The 17,915-nt window shown below is 42.2% G+C and overlaps 1 long non-coding RNA gene across 1 annotated transcript in view; it reads right to left on the reverse strand.

Annotated features, from left to right (window-relative positions):
* Positions 1–4,950: 4,950 nt before the first annotated feature.
* Positions 4,951–17,915, reverse strand: part of LOC142818887 (uncharacterized) — a 107,173-nt gene continuing 94,208 nt past the window's right edge. Inside the window, exon 3 of the long non-coding RNA XR_012896588.1 lies at positions 4,951–5,383. This is a non-coding gene — a long non-coding RNA (uncharacterized LOC142818887). The remainder of the gene's footprint in view (positions 5,384–17,915) is intronic.

The raw sequence follows: 17,915 nt of genomic DNA on the forward strand, positions 1-17,915 counted from the left end.
ATCCAGATTCAGCCGCTGTTGAAACTGATCAGTTTCAGCAGCGGCTGAATCTGGACGCCAGTTCCGACTTACATACAGATTCAACTTAAGAACAAACCTACAGTCCCTATCTTGTACGTAACCCGGGGACTGCCTGTATACAACTCCAGCTGCGTAGAATACGTAGCTGGATTCGACTTACCTTAAGCTATGTGTGACGCCATCACCACTGTGGGAGGGACAACACTCTCATCGGCTTCCCTTACTCCTTGCAACTGCCAATAGTGCAGGCACCAGCCAGAGCTGCCCTTAGTGTTCGATTTACAGGCCTATACTAGACCCACTAAATTGAATGTGGCAGGTGAAGACGTGCCCTTTGCTGTATCCTTAAAGAGTCCAGAACAACTATTCTGTCTAGTAGGTTCTCTTATCACTCTGCCTTCAGAATTCAGAGGTGGTAACAGTCAGTTTTAGTGTGCCATTTTATTTCTGCATTTCAGAGCTGGATATTGACACAGTTTCTTTGTGCCATATTTTCATACCCTTTCTGCACAATCCTTTCAGAGACCATATAATCTTCTCTGTGTTTTCTATTGACAGACATCTCCTTCCTATATCTCACCAGGATAAGATCTTGGAGCAGTCTGTTGGGTTAATCTCTTGTGAAGGCTTCTAGCTTCCTTTTACATGAATATAGTCTCTCCATTTCCCAGTGGCAATAAAGGGTTTGTCAAATAAATATGTCTCCTCTTCTTGTCTTAATTTTAGGCTAGGCCGTATCTACACCACTTACATCAGCAAAACACACCCCTGAGTGACATAATTTCATCAGTATAAGTGGTAGTCTGCACAGTTGGGGATGAATTAATTATAGAATCATAGAACAGTAGAACTGGAAGGGACCTTGAGAGGTGATTGAGTCCAGTCCCCTGCCCTCACGGCAGGACCAAGCACTGTCTAAGTCAACCCTAATAGTTGTCTATCCAACCTGCTCTTAAATATCTCCAGTGTTAGAGATTCCACAACCTCCCTGGGCAATTTATTCCTGAGTTTAACCACCCTGACTCCCTTGCTGTAATTTAAGTCAGTTGCTTCTTGTCCTATCCTCAGAGGTCAAAGAGAACAATTTTTCTCCCTCCTCTTTGTAACACCCTTTTAGATACTTGAAAACTACTATCATGTCTCCTCTCAGTCTTCTCTTTTATAAACTAAACAAGCCCAATTCTTTCAGTCTTCTCTCATAGGTCAAGTTTTCTAGACCTTAATCATTTTTGTTGCTCTTCTCTGGACCTTCTCCAATTTCTCCACATCTTTCTTGAAATGCAGTGCCCAGAACTGAACACAATACTCCAACTGAGGCCTAATCAGTGCAGAGATTGTCAATGGGAGAGCTCTCGCCTGCCAGCTACATGAGAGATCTTGCAGTGACACAGCTGCATTGGTACAGGTGTGGCCCTATAAGGTCTCAAGTGCAGACACAACCCTAGTTTGTATGTCTCCTTGTACCAGCTCATGTTACAACAACTTGATGAAGCGATCCTTGTATGTTGTCTCATGAGGAGTTCAGCAGGGGGTCCTAAATGTCCCATAAGTGTATTCCAATTGTCCAACAAGCTAAGACAAAAATCTGTATTACCCAAAATAGATTTTTTTTAAGAATACTTCTACCATTTGAACTGCTCTCAGACATTCTGGCCAATTATGCGAACAATCGATTTTACATTTTGTGAATAAAGTCCCATTGTTTTGTAAAAGAGTAAATTTGTGGTCCACAGTCACAAATGAGTTTTCCAGGTATGCCATACTTATACTTTTCAAACAGAGATTTGCAGTGTCTGATACAGAAACACATGTAGTGTCCTGAACAAAGCAGACCTGTATGTATCGCTATTATATATTTTAGAGAATTTGTCTGTTTGATCAAGAACTCCTCCTAACCAGTAAGAGCTAGGACTACCAAACTTGGTATACAGCTTCCTCTTAACATAAATTAAAGCGTAGTAAGGGTTTGGTTGTGCCAGGACAATGAGATGTGCAAGGAATGGGATTGCTTCTCATAAAACTAAACAGAAAAGAGACAGAATTGCCAAATCAAGAACAGTCTCCAAAATTGGCATAACTGAATGAATGTTGAAAGAGACTGAACCAAGATAATCCAGAATAGTAGGATGAACCTGGAATGGGATTGCTTCTCAATAAATCTTACAGAAAAAAGAGATAAAATGGAGAAATTTGGAGAAGTGTTTTGTTCTACACAACTAAATCAATGTGTAAGGCTGTTTCTGGACTACAAAGATAAATCGAAAAAAGAAATGCAATTTTCGATACTCAAATTGCATATCTTTTTCCGATTTACTTCTGAAAGAGGCTTTTCTGACATTTGGCCCATTTACACGCAGCCAAATTTTGGGAAAAAAAACCCTCTTTTGGAACATCCCTTCTTTGTAAAACAAGGTTTACAGGGTCACTGACAAAACGCGTCCACTTTTCCGACTTTTTTATTTCAGAAAAGAGGACTCATTCCTTGGATGCTGGAGAGCTTTTCCAGGATACCTCCGGTATCCTGGAAAAGCTCTGTAGTCTAGACATACCCTAAAGTTTGAAAACTAGAAGAAAATGTTATTGGACACCAAATTGAGTATAGCTCTGTTTTGTTAAAACATAGTGAATGATAAGAGTTGTAGGGATGAAGAAAAAATACAATTGAGGAAATCCCATTAAAATATTTTTACTAAAAAAATTAAATGGATAAATTTTAACAATCCCTTTTTTGAGAAATCTGAAATAAAAATTAACTTCATAAAATTACACTGTATTTTTGAAAAATACAATAATTTAAATAAAGCATATACATTTTCCTTTTATTTTCAAAAAATATATTAATTGAGCTAATACTTGAATAACAGAATTAGGTAATCTGCAAAACCTAGAAACCTAGCAGATCCATGCTAAGTTTCTGCCAATCTACAAGATACCCTCCAGCCCATGACTCCATCTCGGGGTCGTTCTTGAAGGTGAACTTAGGCTGCAGTGTATGCACTTGGTTCCCCCAGCCTTTTCAATTGTTTTGCAGTCACTTCATCTGTATGACATGTATCTGCCACACATTTCAGGGTTAAATGAGTCTCCTCCACAACCTAACCCACACTACGTCTGATGCAATACTGCACACAATGTGGTCCCTAATGAGGGATTCACACAGTTCTCCAAATCTGAAAGATTTGTACTGCCAGTTTTAAATCAGTCACATACTGATCTATGCTTTCTCCATCTGTCTGACTTCTGGTGACAAATGTGTACCTTGGATACATGGCATTTCTTTCCGGTGCACAGTATGCTTGAAATTTATTCTTAAGACATGTATTTTTTGTCTTTTAAGTTCTGCATCATGAAATTGAGAACTATTAAATACCCCTCTTGCTTTGTCATCTGCCGCAGGAAAAAATCATGCTGTTTGTAGCCATTCATCATTTTTGTCTATACCCCTTGCAATGCTCAAATTCTTGCTTCCATTTTCTCCAGTTTCTGCTGCATTTCCTTCAACCACAAACTTTCCTGGAGGCTTTAGTTGGTCCTTTTTTAAAAAAAAAAGGTTTGTTTTTCTCTTTTCTCTTTTCTTCTGACACCATGTAATAGCTGTTGCCAACTTGCCATTATAACAGAAGGCACAGGAGGTTTTTTAAGTAACAATAATCACTGTCTGTTGCTGAGAACTGTACAAAGAGATGTTCCTAGCTTACCTGCATAGTTTCCAATCTGTAGGAATAGTGTTGCTGCTAATAAGGCTCACTACATAATGATTCCTCCCATAACACTATGCCATAGTTCCTACTTTCATTATATATTCATATTATATATCGTCTACACTGCACCCACGTTCTTGCGCAAGTAAATTTACAATAAAGTATCGGAACAGAGGGCTTCTTGCACAAGAGTTATTCCTCTCCCCATGAGGAATAAGCTTTTTTGCGTAAGAGCTCTTGCGCAAGAAGGCAGTGTGGATGGGCAACAGGGGTTTCTTGCGCAAGAAACCCCTATGGCCAGGGCTCAACAAACTGCGGCGAGATCTACTCGCCAGCCCTGCACCGCACATGCGCCAGACCGGCACTGCACACGCGTGCAACGCCGGTGAATGGGGCGAACGCTGAAATCTACTCGCCAGGGGCAAGTAGATACAGCGATTTGTTGAGCCCTGCCTATGGCTAAAATGGCCATCAGAGTTTTCTTGCGCAAGAGAGTGTCCACACTACCATGGACCCTCTTGCGCAAAAGCACATCTCTTGTGCAAACGCACATGGCAGTGTGGACGCGCTCTTGCGCAAGACCTTTTACGCAAGAACTCTTGCGCAAAACAGTTCTTGCGCAAGAAGCCTGCAGTGTAGACGCAGCCTTAGTGCTCATGTCAGAAAACATCACCTTCCTAATGGTGCCTCGCTCAGACAGAGACTGGAAAGTTATAAACTTCTGGTAGTCCAGGGTAGTTCCACAGCTGAAAATGTCAGCTATCTATCGTCAGCCTTTTCCATGCATAGCTGAAGTGTTATATCTAATCACAAATATGTAGATGTCCAGGAGTCAGGTTTGGCTTCCCCTCTCCCATCTATAACTTTTTCTTTACGAATAACACTGTGGCTGTGTCTAGACTGCCAGCTGTCTACACTGGCCACTTGAATTTCCGCAAGAACACTGACTTCCTACTGTCTGAAATCAGTGCTTCTTGCGGAAATGCTATGCTGCTCCCGTTCAGGCAAAAGCCCTCTTGCGCAATTGCTTTTGCGCAAGAGGGCCAGTGTAGACAACGCGGTACTATTTTCCGCAAAAAAAGCCCCCATCGCGAAAATGGCGATCGGGGCTTTCTTGCACAAAACCGCGTCTAGATTGGCACGGACGCTTTTCCACAAAAAGTGCTTTTGCGGAAAAGCGTCCATGCCAATCTAGATGCTCTTTTTCTCAAATACTTTTAATGGAAAACTTTTCCGTTAAAAGCATTTGCAGAAAATCATGCCAGTCTAGACGTAGCCTGTGTGTGTGTGTGTATTTAGTATATTTACCTACAGCTACAAGGATAAAAAAGCAGTTGTACAAAAGCAACCTAACACTTGTTCTAATAAATCGGATCCTTTCCTTTCTATTAACTAAGCTTATACTTTTAATTGCATGGTATTTTCTTCCTTCACCAAGTAAAATGGGAAATCTGTCTGCTAGTAAAAGTATAAGCACCTATATTCTAACAGCTTGTTTTAAAATATGATAATTGTGACAGCTTTGCAGTTGCCAAACAAGTAAAGTAAGTGTCTCGTATAGGTAAACAGATATTTTAAAATGCAAGGACTTATCTGCATGCGCTCAGTCATATGTGATCCACTGTATGTTTTTAATAAGATCACTCCCGTAGTCCAAGTCTCTAGAAACGAGTAATGCAAGTACGTCAGTGAGTACCCTTACATACATGTATATTTCTGAAATTAGGTAGATACCACAGCGATGAATGATATTTAATGGGCTACATAAAGAATAGAGCTTCCTGGGAATTATTCCCCCTTCTCCATGGTGCTCCCAACAGACACAGAAATTTAGATGAAGATTTCAAAAGCTGATCTTCATCGAAAATGGAATGTTTCTGTTTTCTGTTGCTGGATAAAAATGGGAGAAATAGGAAAAAATATGATAATTTGTTATGTTAAAAAGCTACTTTCTCTGAAAAAGATGTTTCAATAGAAGGTTTTTGAGCAGTGCTGAGACGGAATTTCTGTTATGCAATGCATGTGTTCTGTCACCAGATAAAGAAATGGACAACAAATGGCTTTTTGGTTTAAATACTGGACTAGAAATCAGGCAATCCACACTCAGTTCCTGGCCTTGCCACAGACTTCCTGTGTGGCCTTTTGCATGTCACTTAATTTTTGCCTTGGTTACCCAGCCATAAAATGATTATCAGAATACTTAGCAGCTGGCTGTTGAAAATATACATCCAATTAACTTAGATATCTAGATAACTTAGATACCCCCACAGCCTAAGGGACCCCACAAAAGCTACTAGCTTCAGACCCCTAGAAGAGTTAATCCAGCCCTGAGACTTGCTGCCATGGGATGTATAAATGTACCTAGAGAATAGGGACTGAACATTCTGTAACCTGCAGCAGGAGGGTCGGGCCTGGTTTACCTCAGACAGGGGTTGCTCTGGCCAGCCATCTGAAGCAGGCTCTGCCTCCAGTGGGCCCCACAGGGATGGTGCAGATCCTGGGGTGGACAGATAGCTGCTCCAGCCCCTACTGGTTACCCGGAACCAGTAAGCATCACCCTGTTTAGGGTGATGCTTACCTTTTAGCTGGTTAATTGGTTAATCTTTCACATCCCTACTGGAGAGCCTAGGTGACTTGCCCAAAGTTACACGGGAAGTCTGTATCAGAACAGGGAGCTAAACCCAGCTCTCTCAAGTCTGAAGCTAGTCCCCCCAAACACCAGCTCACACATCCTGTCCCTCCAGCATCATCCTGTAAAAATCAAAAGGAAAGGGGCATCCAAATCCGCTCAGCAGCTTGGAAAAACTCAGCCTAAAAGTCTTCACAATCCTGTAAAATGGTTATAAAACCTATAGCTTCATCTCACTTGGTGCTGCAGGACTTTCCACAACAGTATATGACTTGAGACTATATTTACATATGTATATGAACTGACATGCATATGGAGTGACTTCAACAGTTCTACTAAGCGACGTCAGCAGTTCTATTAAATGCATTGTATTACCTCTGGAATTCATCTATTTCAATGCTAATGTAGCCAAACATATCACAAGGTGTTTTGAATCTGGATTCTAGTAGTCTCAGGTATGCAAAAGAATGACCAAGTTATGGCATGTGATCAAGCAAACATTCCTAATTAGCCATATCGCATGCAATTACCTGATTTGCCCAGGTAGTCTTAGGAACTGGGCATGCAAATTGTTTGAGAACATGGCCCATTAGCTAAAAAAATATGGCTGTACAGTTATTTAAAAAAAAAAAATTTAAACTATCAGCATTTATGGCTGAATAGTCCATAATATGGTGCCCTTCCTCCTCAAGTCAGCAATATAATTATTACATTAATATTAATACTTTGATCCTGAGGATTTCACAGTATTTTACAAACTGCAATAGTAGCCTTATGAGCTTTTAAAGCATATCCATTTTATAGCTGGCAAAACCGAGAGACAGAAGCTACGTCTACACTGCAGGCTTCTTGTGCAAGAAGCATTTTGCAGAAGAGATCTTCCGCAAAAACTTCTTGCACAAGAGCGCGTCCACACTACAAAAGCTTATCGCAAAAGCAATGAGGTTTTGCACAAGAGAGCATCCAGACTGCATGGATGCTCTCTCGAAAGAAAGCTCTGATTGCTATTCACAGAATAGCCACCAGAGCACTTGTGCTTTTTCAATTGGCTCTTTTTGCGCAAAAAAAACCCTGTTGCCCGTCCACACACACCTTTTTGCACAAGAGCTCTTGCACAAAAAGGAGTTATTCCTCGTCGAAAGAAGAATACCTATACTGCAAAAACCCCTCTGTTCTTTTGATTTACTGTAAATTTATTTGCACAAAAATGCACTTGAGGTGTGGACGCTCCACAGGTTTTTGCTCAAAACCAGCGGTTTCTGCGCAAAAACCCTATAGTGTAGATGTAGTCAGAAAGGTGAAGATACTACCCCAAAATTAAGAATCCTCACTACCAAGCTGCTAGTTCTCACTCCCTTCCCTCAAGCAAACAACTTCTCAAATGAAAGAAACGTAATTTCATCTATAGTGCCATGGGTCAATGGTAATACATTTTCAAAATGCTTGGCTGTACTAAAAGACAGGGACTGCTTACTGCTGACCATGCTGATCTGGGGCTTTGTTTTAAAAAAAATAGGAGGAGGAAAAAGTCCACAGGCAGGTCAAGATTTGACATCAATTCCTCTTTTTAAAGGAGTGTACACAGGTGACAGGAAGTTTTCTGAACTGGCCCCCAACTGTGAGCCATTTAAAATGTATCCCTTTACCAACACCAGCAATAATTTATAGCTAGCGTACAGAGATAAAAAAGTACTTCATCCTAGCAAAAATTCCTTCAAACAGATTTGCGGAGGGAAAAATCTCTCACAAGGAAAGTTTGCTTTTTAACACAAATTCTATCAAAATATTGACAGGCAGCAAAGAAGAACCCCCCTCCCCGCCCCGAAAACTAACTTCACAGGTACTAGATTAAAAGCAAGTTTATGCAAGTCCAATGTTTGTGCAGGTGAAATATCGTTTAATATCGATTCCTCAGATGAGGCTCAAGCAAGTTTTCAAGAATCACAGGGCCCTTTCATTATAAAAGGAACTTAGACATGATTAATACAGTGGGGATCACGCAGGTCCATTTAGAATCTACAATAATCTTTAATAGCTACAATAACATTTTATATGTTTGGCATCTGAAAAATCCCATAGTAATTAACAGACTGTACACATGCACCACTGATGAAATGTGTCATCTAGTAGACAGAGCAACCACCAGCCAGTGTACAGTACCCTGCAAAGCAAGCATATGGTGACAAGGTGGGTTTTTTCGGAAGAGGTATGCAAATAGAACTTTCATTTGCATGCCTTCTTCTGTTTTTTCCCCCCTGGAAGCAGCTTTACTCAGGACCAAATGTCAGAAAAAAAACCCCTCTGTAAACCTTGTTTTACCAACGGAAGGGGAGGTATGGGAGAAATTTTGGCCAAAGACTCTGGAGATAAGCACCACACATATAAAAAAAAAGCCCAGAATTATCAGCCCCAGGTTTTCAAAATTGTACATACACAACTACGGTAGATTTACAACAACAGTTAGCTCAGACAAATGACTAATTAGGTACATTTGCAAATACAGTCACCCACCTTGTATGCAAAACTGCAGTAACTATACACACACATTCTGCAAATCAAATTATATGCCAAGTATATTGTGAAACAAAACCTTAATGCCCAGCCAGAGAAGGGAAAGCAACACATGGAATCAACTACTTGGAACTTAATTTATTTGCCCAGGAGGGAAGAAGAGCAGAGATTACTCTGCAGAGATATGAATAACTTGGGCTCATTTGCGTTAATGGCATGCTTGGCTTAGTTTTATATTCACTCACCATGCAGGTGTGTTTCACCCTGCCAAGAGTATTTCTGGAGTTTACCTTGACAAGCCAAGTGCTCAAGCTTCTAACCTCCAGATTTAACTGCTAGTAACAGCCCCTTTATTTTGAAAACACTTAGCCCATTGGTGTGAAAAAGACCACATTTTATAGGCTATTATTAGGGCAAAGTAGGGACTGGTGGCATACCTATCTCTTTTGATTTTGCTTTGATTACTGGTTATAAAGCAATAATCCCATGTTATTTTGTAGATGAGTCCAGAGAGTTCAATAGGAGATGCACTCGTAAATCAAAAATTAAATAAATAAATAATCTGTTTGCTTCTGGATGATCTCCAAAAGATGCTTGATTAGTACCAAAACAGTATGAAAAATACATTCTTTATTTAGAAGTTGTGCCCCTACGTCAGTGAGAGCAAGACCGGAGCCATAGTTCCTGTCTCTTTTCTGTATAGTTTTATGAGCAGCAGTCCCATTCCAGGCACATCCCACTTTCCTGACACAAGCAAACCCTGACCTTGCTTTAAGTTATGGTAGGAGGAAGCTGCCTACCAAATTTGGTGATCCTAGCTCTTGCTGTTTTTGAACAAACGTATAGGTGGACAGACATTCATTTACAGATAGACAAACTTTCTCAAATATATAGTAGATTAGACTTGAACATGGATATTTTGGTGGTTGTCATCCCATACATACCATAGATCGGGGTGGGCAATAATTTTTTATGGGTAGCCACTTCAAGAATTTGATAAGTGGTCGAGGGCTGCACTCTTCCATTATATCAGGCCTGGGCAAAATATGGCCTGTGGGTTGTATCCGGCCCGTCAAGCCACCAGATCCTGCCTGCAGAAGCAGCAGGGAGCCCCAGGCAGGCTCCCCAGCTTGCCCTGCAGCCCCGCGCACTGTGCAGAAATGCTATAGGGCTCCGTTTCTGTTTTAAAACTGGAGGGGAGGGGGGAAGTTTTAGGAGCCGCCCCATCCCCTGTACATTCCCATCCCCTGTACATTCTTGTTAGAATAACAGGCAGCTAAGAAGAATCACGCACCCTCTCCTGGCTCAGTTATTCATGAAGCTCATGGCCAGGCAAGCAGGCTGGCTGGCTGGGAAACATTTTAAGCTCTGCAGGCAGGCAGGCTAGTTTGGCAGCTGACAAGTAAATCTCTCGGCCACAGCATGCTCCTGGCACCCCAGCCCTTTCCTGCCCCAACTCTCTGCCCTCCCCCCCACATACCCAAACCCTCTGTCCCCCTCTTATACCCACTCCCACTCCCAGATCTGGCATCCCAATCTCCTGCCCCAGATCACGATCACCTCCTACCCTAGGTCACATCCCAAACCCCTGCACTGCAGTCTCCTGCCCTAGGTCACAACCGCCTGCTTCATCCCAACTCTCTCCCAGACTCCAGTCTCTCTACTGCACCTAGTCCCTTACCCAAAGCTCCCTTCTGCACCTAACCTCCATTCCAGACCATACATCTCCTCCATTAATATCATAGAAGCGTGCGGCTCTCGACCACTTTCCAAAATCTTGGAATGGCCCCCATGAAAAATTATTGCCCACCCCGATGTACATGGTATCATCAGCTTTTGTGGGCATAACCCACTTCTTCAGATGGACGGAGTTATTAAGGGTCCAGTTTCTAAATAAAGAAGGGATGGGGAGGAATAGAGAAGGAAAAAGAATGAATAAAAAGGGAAAGTAATAGTCAATTTAAGCGTCCTTGCTGCATGAAGCTGATAGAGAAAGTGCAAATTGTTTTTAATTACCCATTGTTTTTTATGTCAGTAGGATGTGGAATGTAGTGGGCCATCCAGCCAATGTCTCTATTCATACCTTTCTGACAGGAATCAAATCTGTAAATGAAGTTAAGTTCTAAGGTTTCCCTGTGTATTTGGCTTGTGGAATTGGCCTGAAACAATACAGTGACTTTAAGATCCATTAATGAGTGCCTGGGCAAGTTAAAATGTTCCCCACAGGTTTCTGTGTGTTACCTTTTTGAATATCTGATTTGTGTCCATTAATTCTTTCCTGTAGAGCCTCTCCAGTTTGGCCAATATACATGGCAGAGGGGCATTGCTGGCAGAAATCACATTAGTTGTAGCTTTTTCTATATAATTTGTTTTCCAAAATGAAAAATATAAAATTGCACAGTTCAGTAATAAATATCAAAAGCTGGTAAAGCAATTAAAAAGACAATGCACAAGAGAGAAAAATGTTTTCCTCTGATATTTGACATGAAATGGAGAAAAATAAGGAGGCTCTAATACCCATGGCTGCAGGAGAAAGGACTTGCAAAAACAAGGATAAAATTGTGTGGCAGCCTGTGTAAGTGTAACCAAATCTCGGAGAGTATGGATCTTAGTTCGGATTAACTTCTGACTGCTGCATGTAGCCGCGGGCAGTCAGTTCGAACTAAGGGGATTTAAAAATGGCGCCCGCCCGGGAACATCCCGAGCTTCATTTGCAAGTTCGAATGCCTACATTAGCCACCCTAGTTCGAACTAGGGGGCCAGTGTAGATATACCCTGTAAGACTAAAAGAATACATTACAGCTGTCAGCTAAAAGAGTTATTCCTCCACCTCCAGTGGAAGCAGCTCATTATATTCCATACTGAAGGTTCTAGGTTCAATCAAATTTTGCTCAGTTATATAAGCAAATGGTGACAGAGACACACAAATATTTTTAAGAGTGATTTGAATAGCTGATCTGTAGTTACCATAAAGTTGCGAGTATAGTGCGCACTTTTTTCCCATTTTTTTAACAACAAAGTCGGGGTGCGCATTATCCATAGGAGTTTTTTTTCCAAAGTTTTCATTTGGCAGTTCCGCGGCACTTAATTAATCACTGGACACCAGAGGTTAAGTTGATTTTTATTAGCATCAACAAGCAACTATATACACAGTTTCAAAAAGGTAAGTTAAACAAATGAAATCAACACTGCAGCGCAAACAAGCAAATACCGTATGTTAATTGATCTTCTACTCATCTTCGAAGCCCTCGAATTCACGTTTGTTAGAATCTTCCTCGAACAGACTAGCAATATCTTCTGGGGTCTAGCCCTCGGCATCTTCATCCAGGTAATACAAATTATTGTCATCTTCGCATACCAGTAATTCGCCCTCAGATGATTCATCATCGCTCAGATCCATCCACAGGGCATCATCCTTGCTGCCATCCATAGCATTAGAAATGCTGCATTTCAGAAACTCCTTCCTTATGATAGCGGGATCAAGTTCAACCCAGACATCCGCTATCCACTGGGTAACATCTTGCAGCGTCGGTGTTCTCATACATCCACCTGCAGTAAATGTATGTTCACCTTCCAACAACCATGTGTTCCACTCCCTGCGTAGTGCATCTTTCATTGGCTTAACTGTCACATCAAGTGGCTGCAACATTTTGGTCATTCCACCAGGAATAATTCCCAAGTCTGTTTTGTCCTGCTGAAGCCTCTTCTTGATGGATGGCATACAATAACACCAAAATGCATCCAAAACTATTAGAGACCGCTTTCTCATAAGTCTACCCGGCTGCTTCACCCAAACCGTCTGTAGCCAATCAAGCATTAAAGCTTCATCGATCCAGCCTTTAGGGTGAACATGCATGTGAACGGTGTTCGGGAATATAACATTCTTTGGCATTGTCTTGCGCTTGAACACAATACAGGCAGTCCCCGGGTTACGTACAAGATAGGGACTGTAGGTTTGTTCTTAAGTTGAATCTGTACGTAAGTCGGAACTGGCGTCCAGATTCAGCCGCTGCTGGGGACTGCCTGTATAAGGAGGTAGCTTCATTCCATTGGCCATGCAAGCAAGCATTACTGTAAACCTAGACTTTTCATGGCCTGTGGTAGCAATGGAGACGGTCTTGACACCTTTCACTTCAAGCGTTCTGTTGTACGGATTATCGAAATTTAATGGTGTCTGATCTGCATTACCAATTAATGAAAGGTCATAGCAGTGCTTCTTGTGTAGTTTTATGATAAACTTTTGGAACTGTAGTAGCTTGGTGTCTGAGTCCATGGGTAGCTTCTGTGCAATTGTTGTTCGGCAGCAGACCGATAGGCTATGGCGATTCATGAATCAATTGCCCCAGCCATGCGAAGCTTTAAACCCGGCTGTGTTAGCGCATGTTTTGGCAATGGTCAAAGCCTTCATTCTAACCTTCACAATGCTAACACCACTGCCTTACTGTCTACGCTCAGCAATCCATTCAACCAGCTTGGCCTCCAACTCAGGATATGCAGCACTTTTACCTCGTTCAGCCACCTTCAGGCGCTCTTTCTTCTGTCTCCAAAGTTGAATGTTAGACTCTGCTATGCCATCAAATTCACGGCTGGCAGCTCTGTTGCCATGAGCCTCAGCATAGCTAACAACTTTAAGTTTTTCAGCAGTCGTGTAAGATCGCTGACAACTCATGGCATCCCAAAGAGGGCATGGAAACGCTGCGCACTGTAGACTCGGGCGCTCACGCGTGATTACCCAGTAATACAAAAAGGCAAGACAAGACAAGACAAGAGAAGACAAAACAAAATACGTCAAGACAAAATACAGCAAAGTTGGGAAGCACATTATAGATAGGAGCTCGGTTTATGCCAGAATTCTCATGTTTAAAAGGTAGGTGCACATTATGCATAGGTGTGCATTATAGTAGGGATTTTACGGTAAGGGAAGTCCTGTTCCTCCCCTAAGTGAACTGGTGCTAAAATATATGCTACTTGTGCAGAGTGAGTCCTCAGAATTTCTCTGTTAACTTGCTCTGTTAACTCTGTTAACTTTGTACAGTGGGCCAAATCCTACTCCATTTAAGTCAATAATACGGGAAGACAAACATAATGCCCTCATCAAAAAGCTCTTCATTTCAACATAGGTTCCCTACTAAGTATGCTCAAAGAATAAAAACCTCATACAGTTAGAAAACAAATGATAATATTCCAGTGACATGAAGTGTTTTAGAAAAGGCGGTTACATCATTCATCTTCACTTCACCTCTCCTCTTTTATCAAGCACATGTGTTTGCAGTTAAGTACAGGCAGTCCCCGACTTACGTGGATCCGACTTACGTCGGATCCCTAGATACGAACGGGGTGAGGCAACTCCCGCACATGCGCAGCAGCATTCCCGGGGCTCGCTCACCTGGGTCCTAGGATCCTCCTCCTCCTCGGGCCAGCTCCGACTGGGGTCCCGCAGAGCTGCCGGGCAGAGGAAAAGTGCCTCCCCACGCCCGCTGCCCCCCCCCACCCCCCTGCCAGCAACAGGCTGCCCCCTCCCCTGAGCAACAGGCTGCCGAACAGACAAAAGCAGCCTCTCTGCCCCTCCTCCCCTCTATACATGCTGGGCTCTCTGAGCGCAGCAGCGTCCCGGGGCTCGCTCACCTGGGTCCTAGAATCCACCTCCTCCTCCTCTTCGGCCGGCTCCAACTGGCCTCTGCCTGCAGCAGCTGGCCACAGGGACAGGGATCCCGCAGAGCTGCTGGGCAGAGGGAAAGTGCCTCCCCACGCCCGCTGCCCCCCCCCCCCGCGGCCTCGCATCCTGCACGCCTCCCCCCACCCCCCCTGCCAGCAACAGGCTGCCCCCTCCCCTGAGCAACAGGCTGCCGAACAGCAGACAAAAGCAGCCTCTCCGCCCCTCCTCCCCCTATACATGCTGGGCTCCCTGGGCAAACAAAGACTCCACCAAAACAAACAAAGTGCTGGCCTCATTGTGTTAGCAAAAAAAGGACCCTCCTCCTAGAACCCTGGGTGGTGTGTAGAAATAAAGCTATTAGCTCAAAGCATGGTGCAGAGCTGTTTGGTATTTGATGAGTTACTCCTTTAGTCCTGAGTTTGTCACAGGGACAGAAATAGATGTGAAATCTTCTGAACAGGGGAACAGACAGCAAAACAAACATTAGAGGGGAGTTAACCTTTCCCTATGCTATCCAAAACTAAAAAAAATGTTTGGCTAGAGTTTCCCCTACAATATGTACCAGTTCCGACTTACATACAAATTCAACTTAAGAACAAACCTACAGTCCCTATCTTGTACGTAACCCGGGGACTGCCTGTACAACCAAGGCCATTTAAATTCCTTCCCAAACTGAATTAGTTTGTCCAACTGGGAAGAATAAAATAAGAGGAAAATGGCAATCAGACATTGAAGAGGTTGTTCAGAAAGCAATGGAGAGCAAATAAAGAGGGGGGAACCTATAAAAATGACTTTAAACCAGTCTGAAAAAAATGTTGAAACATTTTTCTACAGAAACAACTTGTTCCGCATGTTACCCCTGTAAACAATGCAACAGTCATGGGAGCATATTTATTACTCTTTATGATGTTCCATCCATCACAATTTGTTAGAACCCTTACAATGTCTCTGACTGTTTTACTGTCAAACTGTCCTTTGTTGTCAGTTCCAGCACTCTCAAGATTTACTTCAATGGTGACATATTATGGCAGCAGGACTCTACTCTTTGTGGATAAAAAAATCTCCCTGATCCCATAACACGTGGTTTCATAAACAATAATGGTACAGCTAGGAATACTGAATCTCAAGGAGAAATTAAACTATTCAATTTAAATAGAAGGGAGATGTTCAGAGGCTGATCTTAGGCATGCTAAACACCTGCAGTTAATGAGATCAGAAAAGATCAACTTGGAAATGGAGCCAAAATTCTAATTCTGTGCAGTGCCAGGCTCCCTTCAATTCACTGAGAATTGAGTGTACTCACAACTTTCACAGAAACATTTAGTGCATCACAGGATAGGATCCCAAATTCTGAAAGAAAAAGTGGAAATGAAAAGCACTTGAAAACTTCAAGTTATGGATGAGCACTGAACAGATTCAAAATCCAGGAAAGCAAAGAATGATGTACATGGCCCATCAGCATGCAGAATTCATTTTCTGGAAAATGGAGAGATATCAGTCATTTAAATCATGTCATTGTGATTTCCATCTTGCAGATTTTTCATTTTTGTTGTTATAACTCTTGCAGTCATCATTTCAAGAACCACTATAATTAGAAACTAGAACCCTGTGGCCCATGAAAGTAAGCAATTGCCTATGAAAGAAATACAGAAATACCTTTGCGGATATGGAGCATTCATAAGAACATAAGAACGGGCAGACTGGGGCAGACCAATGTTCCATCTAACTCACTATCCTGTCTTCTGACAATGATCAACATCAGGTGCCTGGTTTAGAGGGAATGAACAGAACAGGTAATCCATCTCCTGCTGCTCATTCCCAACTTCTGGCAAGAAGAAAACCATCCGGGTATGTCTACATTGCATTCCTCTTTCGAGAGAGGAATGCAAATGCAGATAAACAAAATTGCAAATGAAGCACGGATTTGAATTTCCCACACTTCATTTGCATAATCATTTGCATAATCTTTCGAAAAAGCGCTAATTTGAAAGTGAAACAATGGTCTATATGTGGTTATTTCGAAAACAGCAGGCTTTTTCAAAAGATCCTGTACTCCAAAAATGAGGACATTCAAATCTGAGCTTCATTTGCAATTTTGTTTGTCTGCATTTGCAATCCTCTCTCGAAGGAGGAATGCAATGTAGACATACCCTCCCTGTCCATTCTGGCTAATAGCCATTGATGGACCTGCCCTCTATGAATTTATCTGGTTCTTTTTTGAACCTTGTTTTAGTCTTGGCCTTCATAACATCCTCTGGAAAAGAGTTCCACAGGTTTTGTATGAAGAAATACTTCCTTTGTTAGTTTCAAACCTGCTGCCTATTAATTTCATTTCTTCTTCTTAAACTCTTGTACTCCAAGTGATGCATAGGTCATCTACAAGTCTCCTCCACTTCACTCTGTCTTGAGACAAAACTTCTAGCTGACTCCAGGAATACCCCAGTTGTTGTCCTTCAGTCTTAGTAGATCTTCTCCATTTTGTCCGAGGTTGTCTTCTTTTGCATTTTCCTTGCCGGTTCCATGAGAAAGCTTGATGGACTATGCTGGATGATGGTTTTCTGAGAATGTGGTCTAGCCATCCCCACTTTCTTCTCTTGATTGGAACGTCAAGTGGTTCTTGTCCTGCTCTGTTCCAAAGCTCCTTATTTGTGACAAAGTCTTGCTATTTGATGTGAAGGATGTACCTCAAGCATGTGTTTATGAATGTCTGTAGCTTGTGATTTGAAGACTTTTTAGTATGTCAGGTCTCGCACCCATACAAGAGCACACTCTTCACATTTGTGTTGCAGATTCGCAGTTTCATCTTTGCAGATATTATTTGTGAACTCCATATGGGATGAAGAGTCTTGAATGCAGCTGTTGCTTTCCCTATCCTAGCATTGATATCCTTGTCTGTTCCTCCATCTCTGCCCATAATACTCTCCAAGTAGATGAACTGCTCTGCATCTTCCAGGTCATCCCCTCATCCAAAATTATTAACCTGGTCCGTTCAACATATGAACCCTCGACATGCCAAGTTGTTCACAATGGTGTCTTGATAGAATCCCTCAGCATACTCTTAGGAGTGTGACAAGGGTGCCTATTGTCACCTTTCCTGTCCTTGATCACAATGGACTGGATTATGAGCAGGACAACAGATGGCCATCAATGGGGCATTCAGTGGACACTTAACAAACAGCTAAAAGACATTCATTTTGCTGACGATGTCACCCTCCTTTCACTCCAACATGAAAGCACTGAAGAAAAGGTTGCAACACTAGACAAAACTGCCTCAATGACTGGACTGAGCATTAACATTATTATTAATTTCATTTGGTGACCCCTAATTCTTGTGTTATGAGAAGGACACTCCTGTATTTACTTTCAGTCACAATTTTATAGACATCTACCATATCCC

Source organism: Pelodiscus sinensis, chromosome 18 (assembly GCF_049634645.1).
Source record: "Pelodiscus sinensis isolate JC-2024 chromosome 18, ASM4963464v1, whole genome shotgun sequence".
Taxonomy (NCBI): domain Eukaryota; kingdom Metazoa; phylum Chordata; order Testudines; family Trionychidae; genus Pelodiscus; species Pelodiscus sinensis.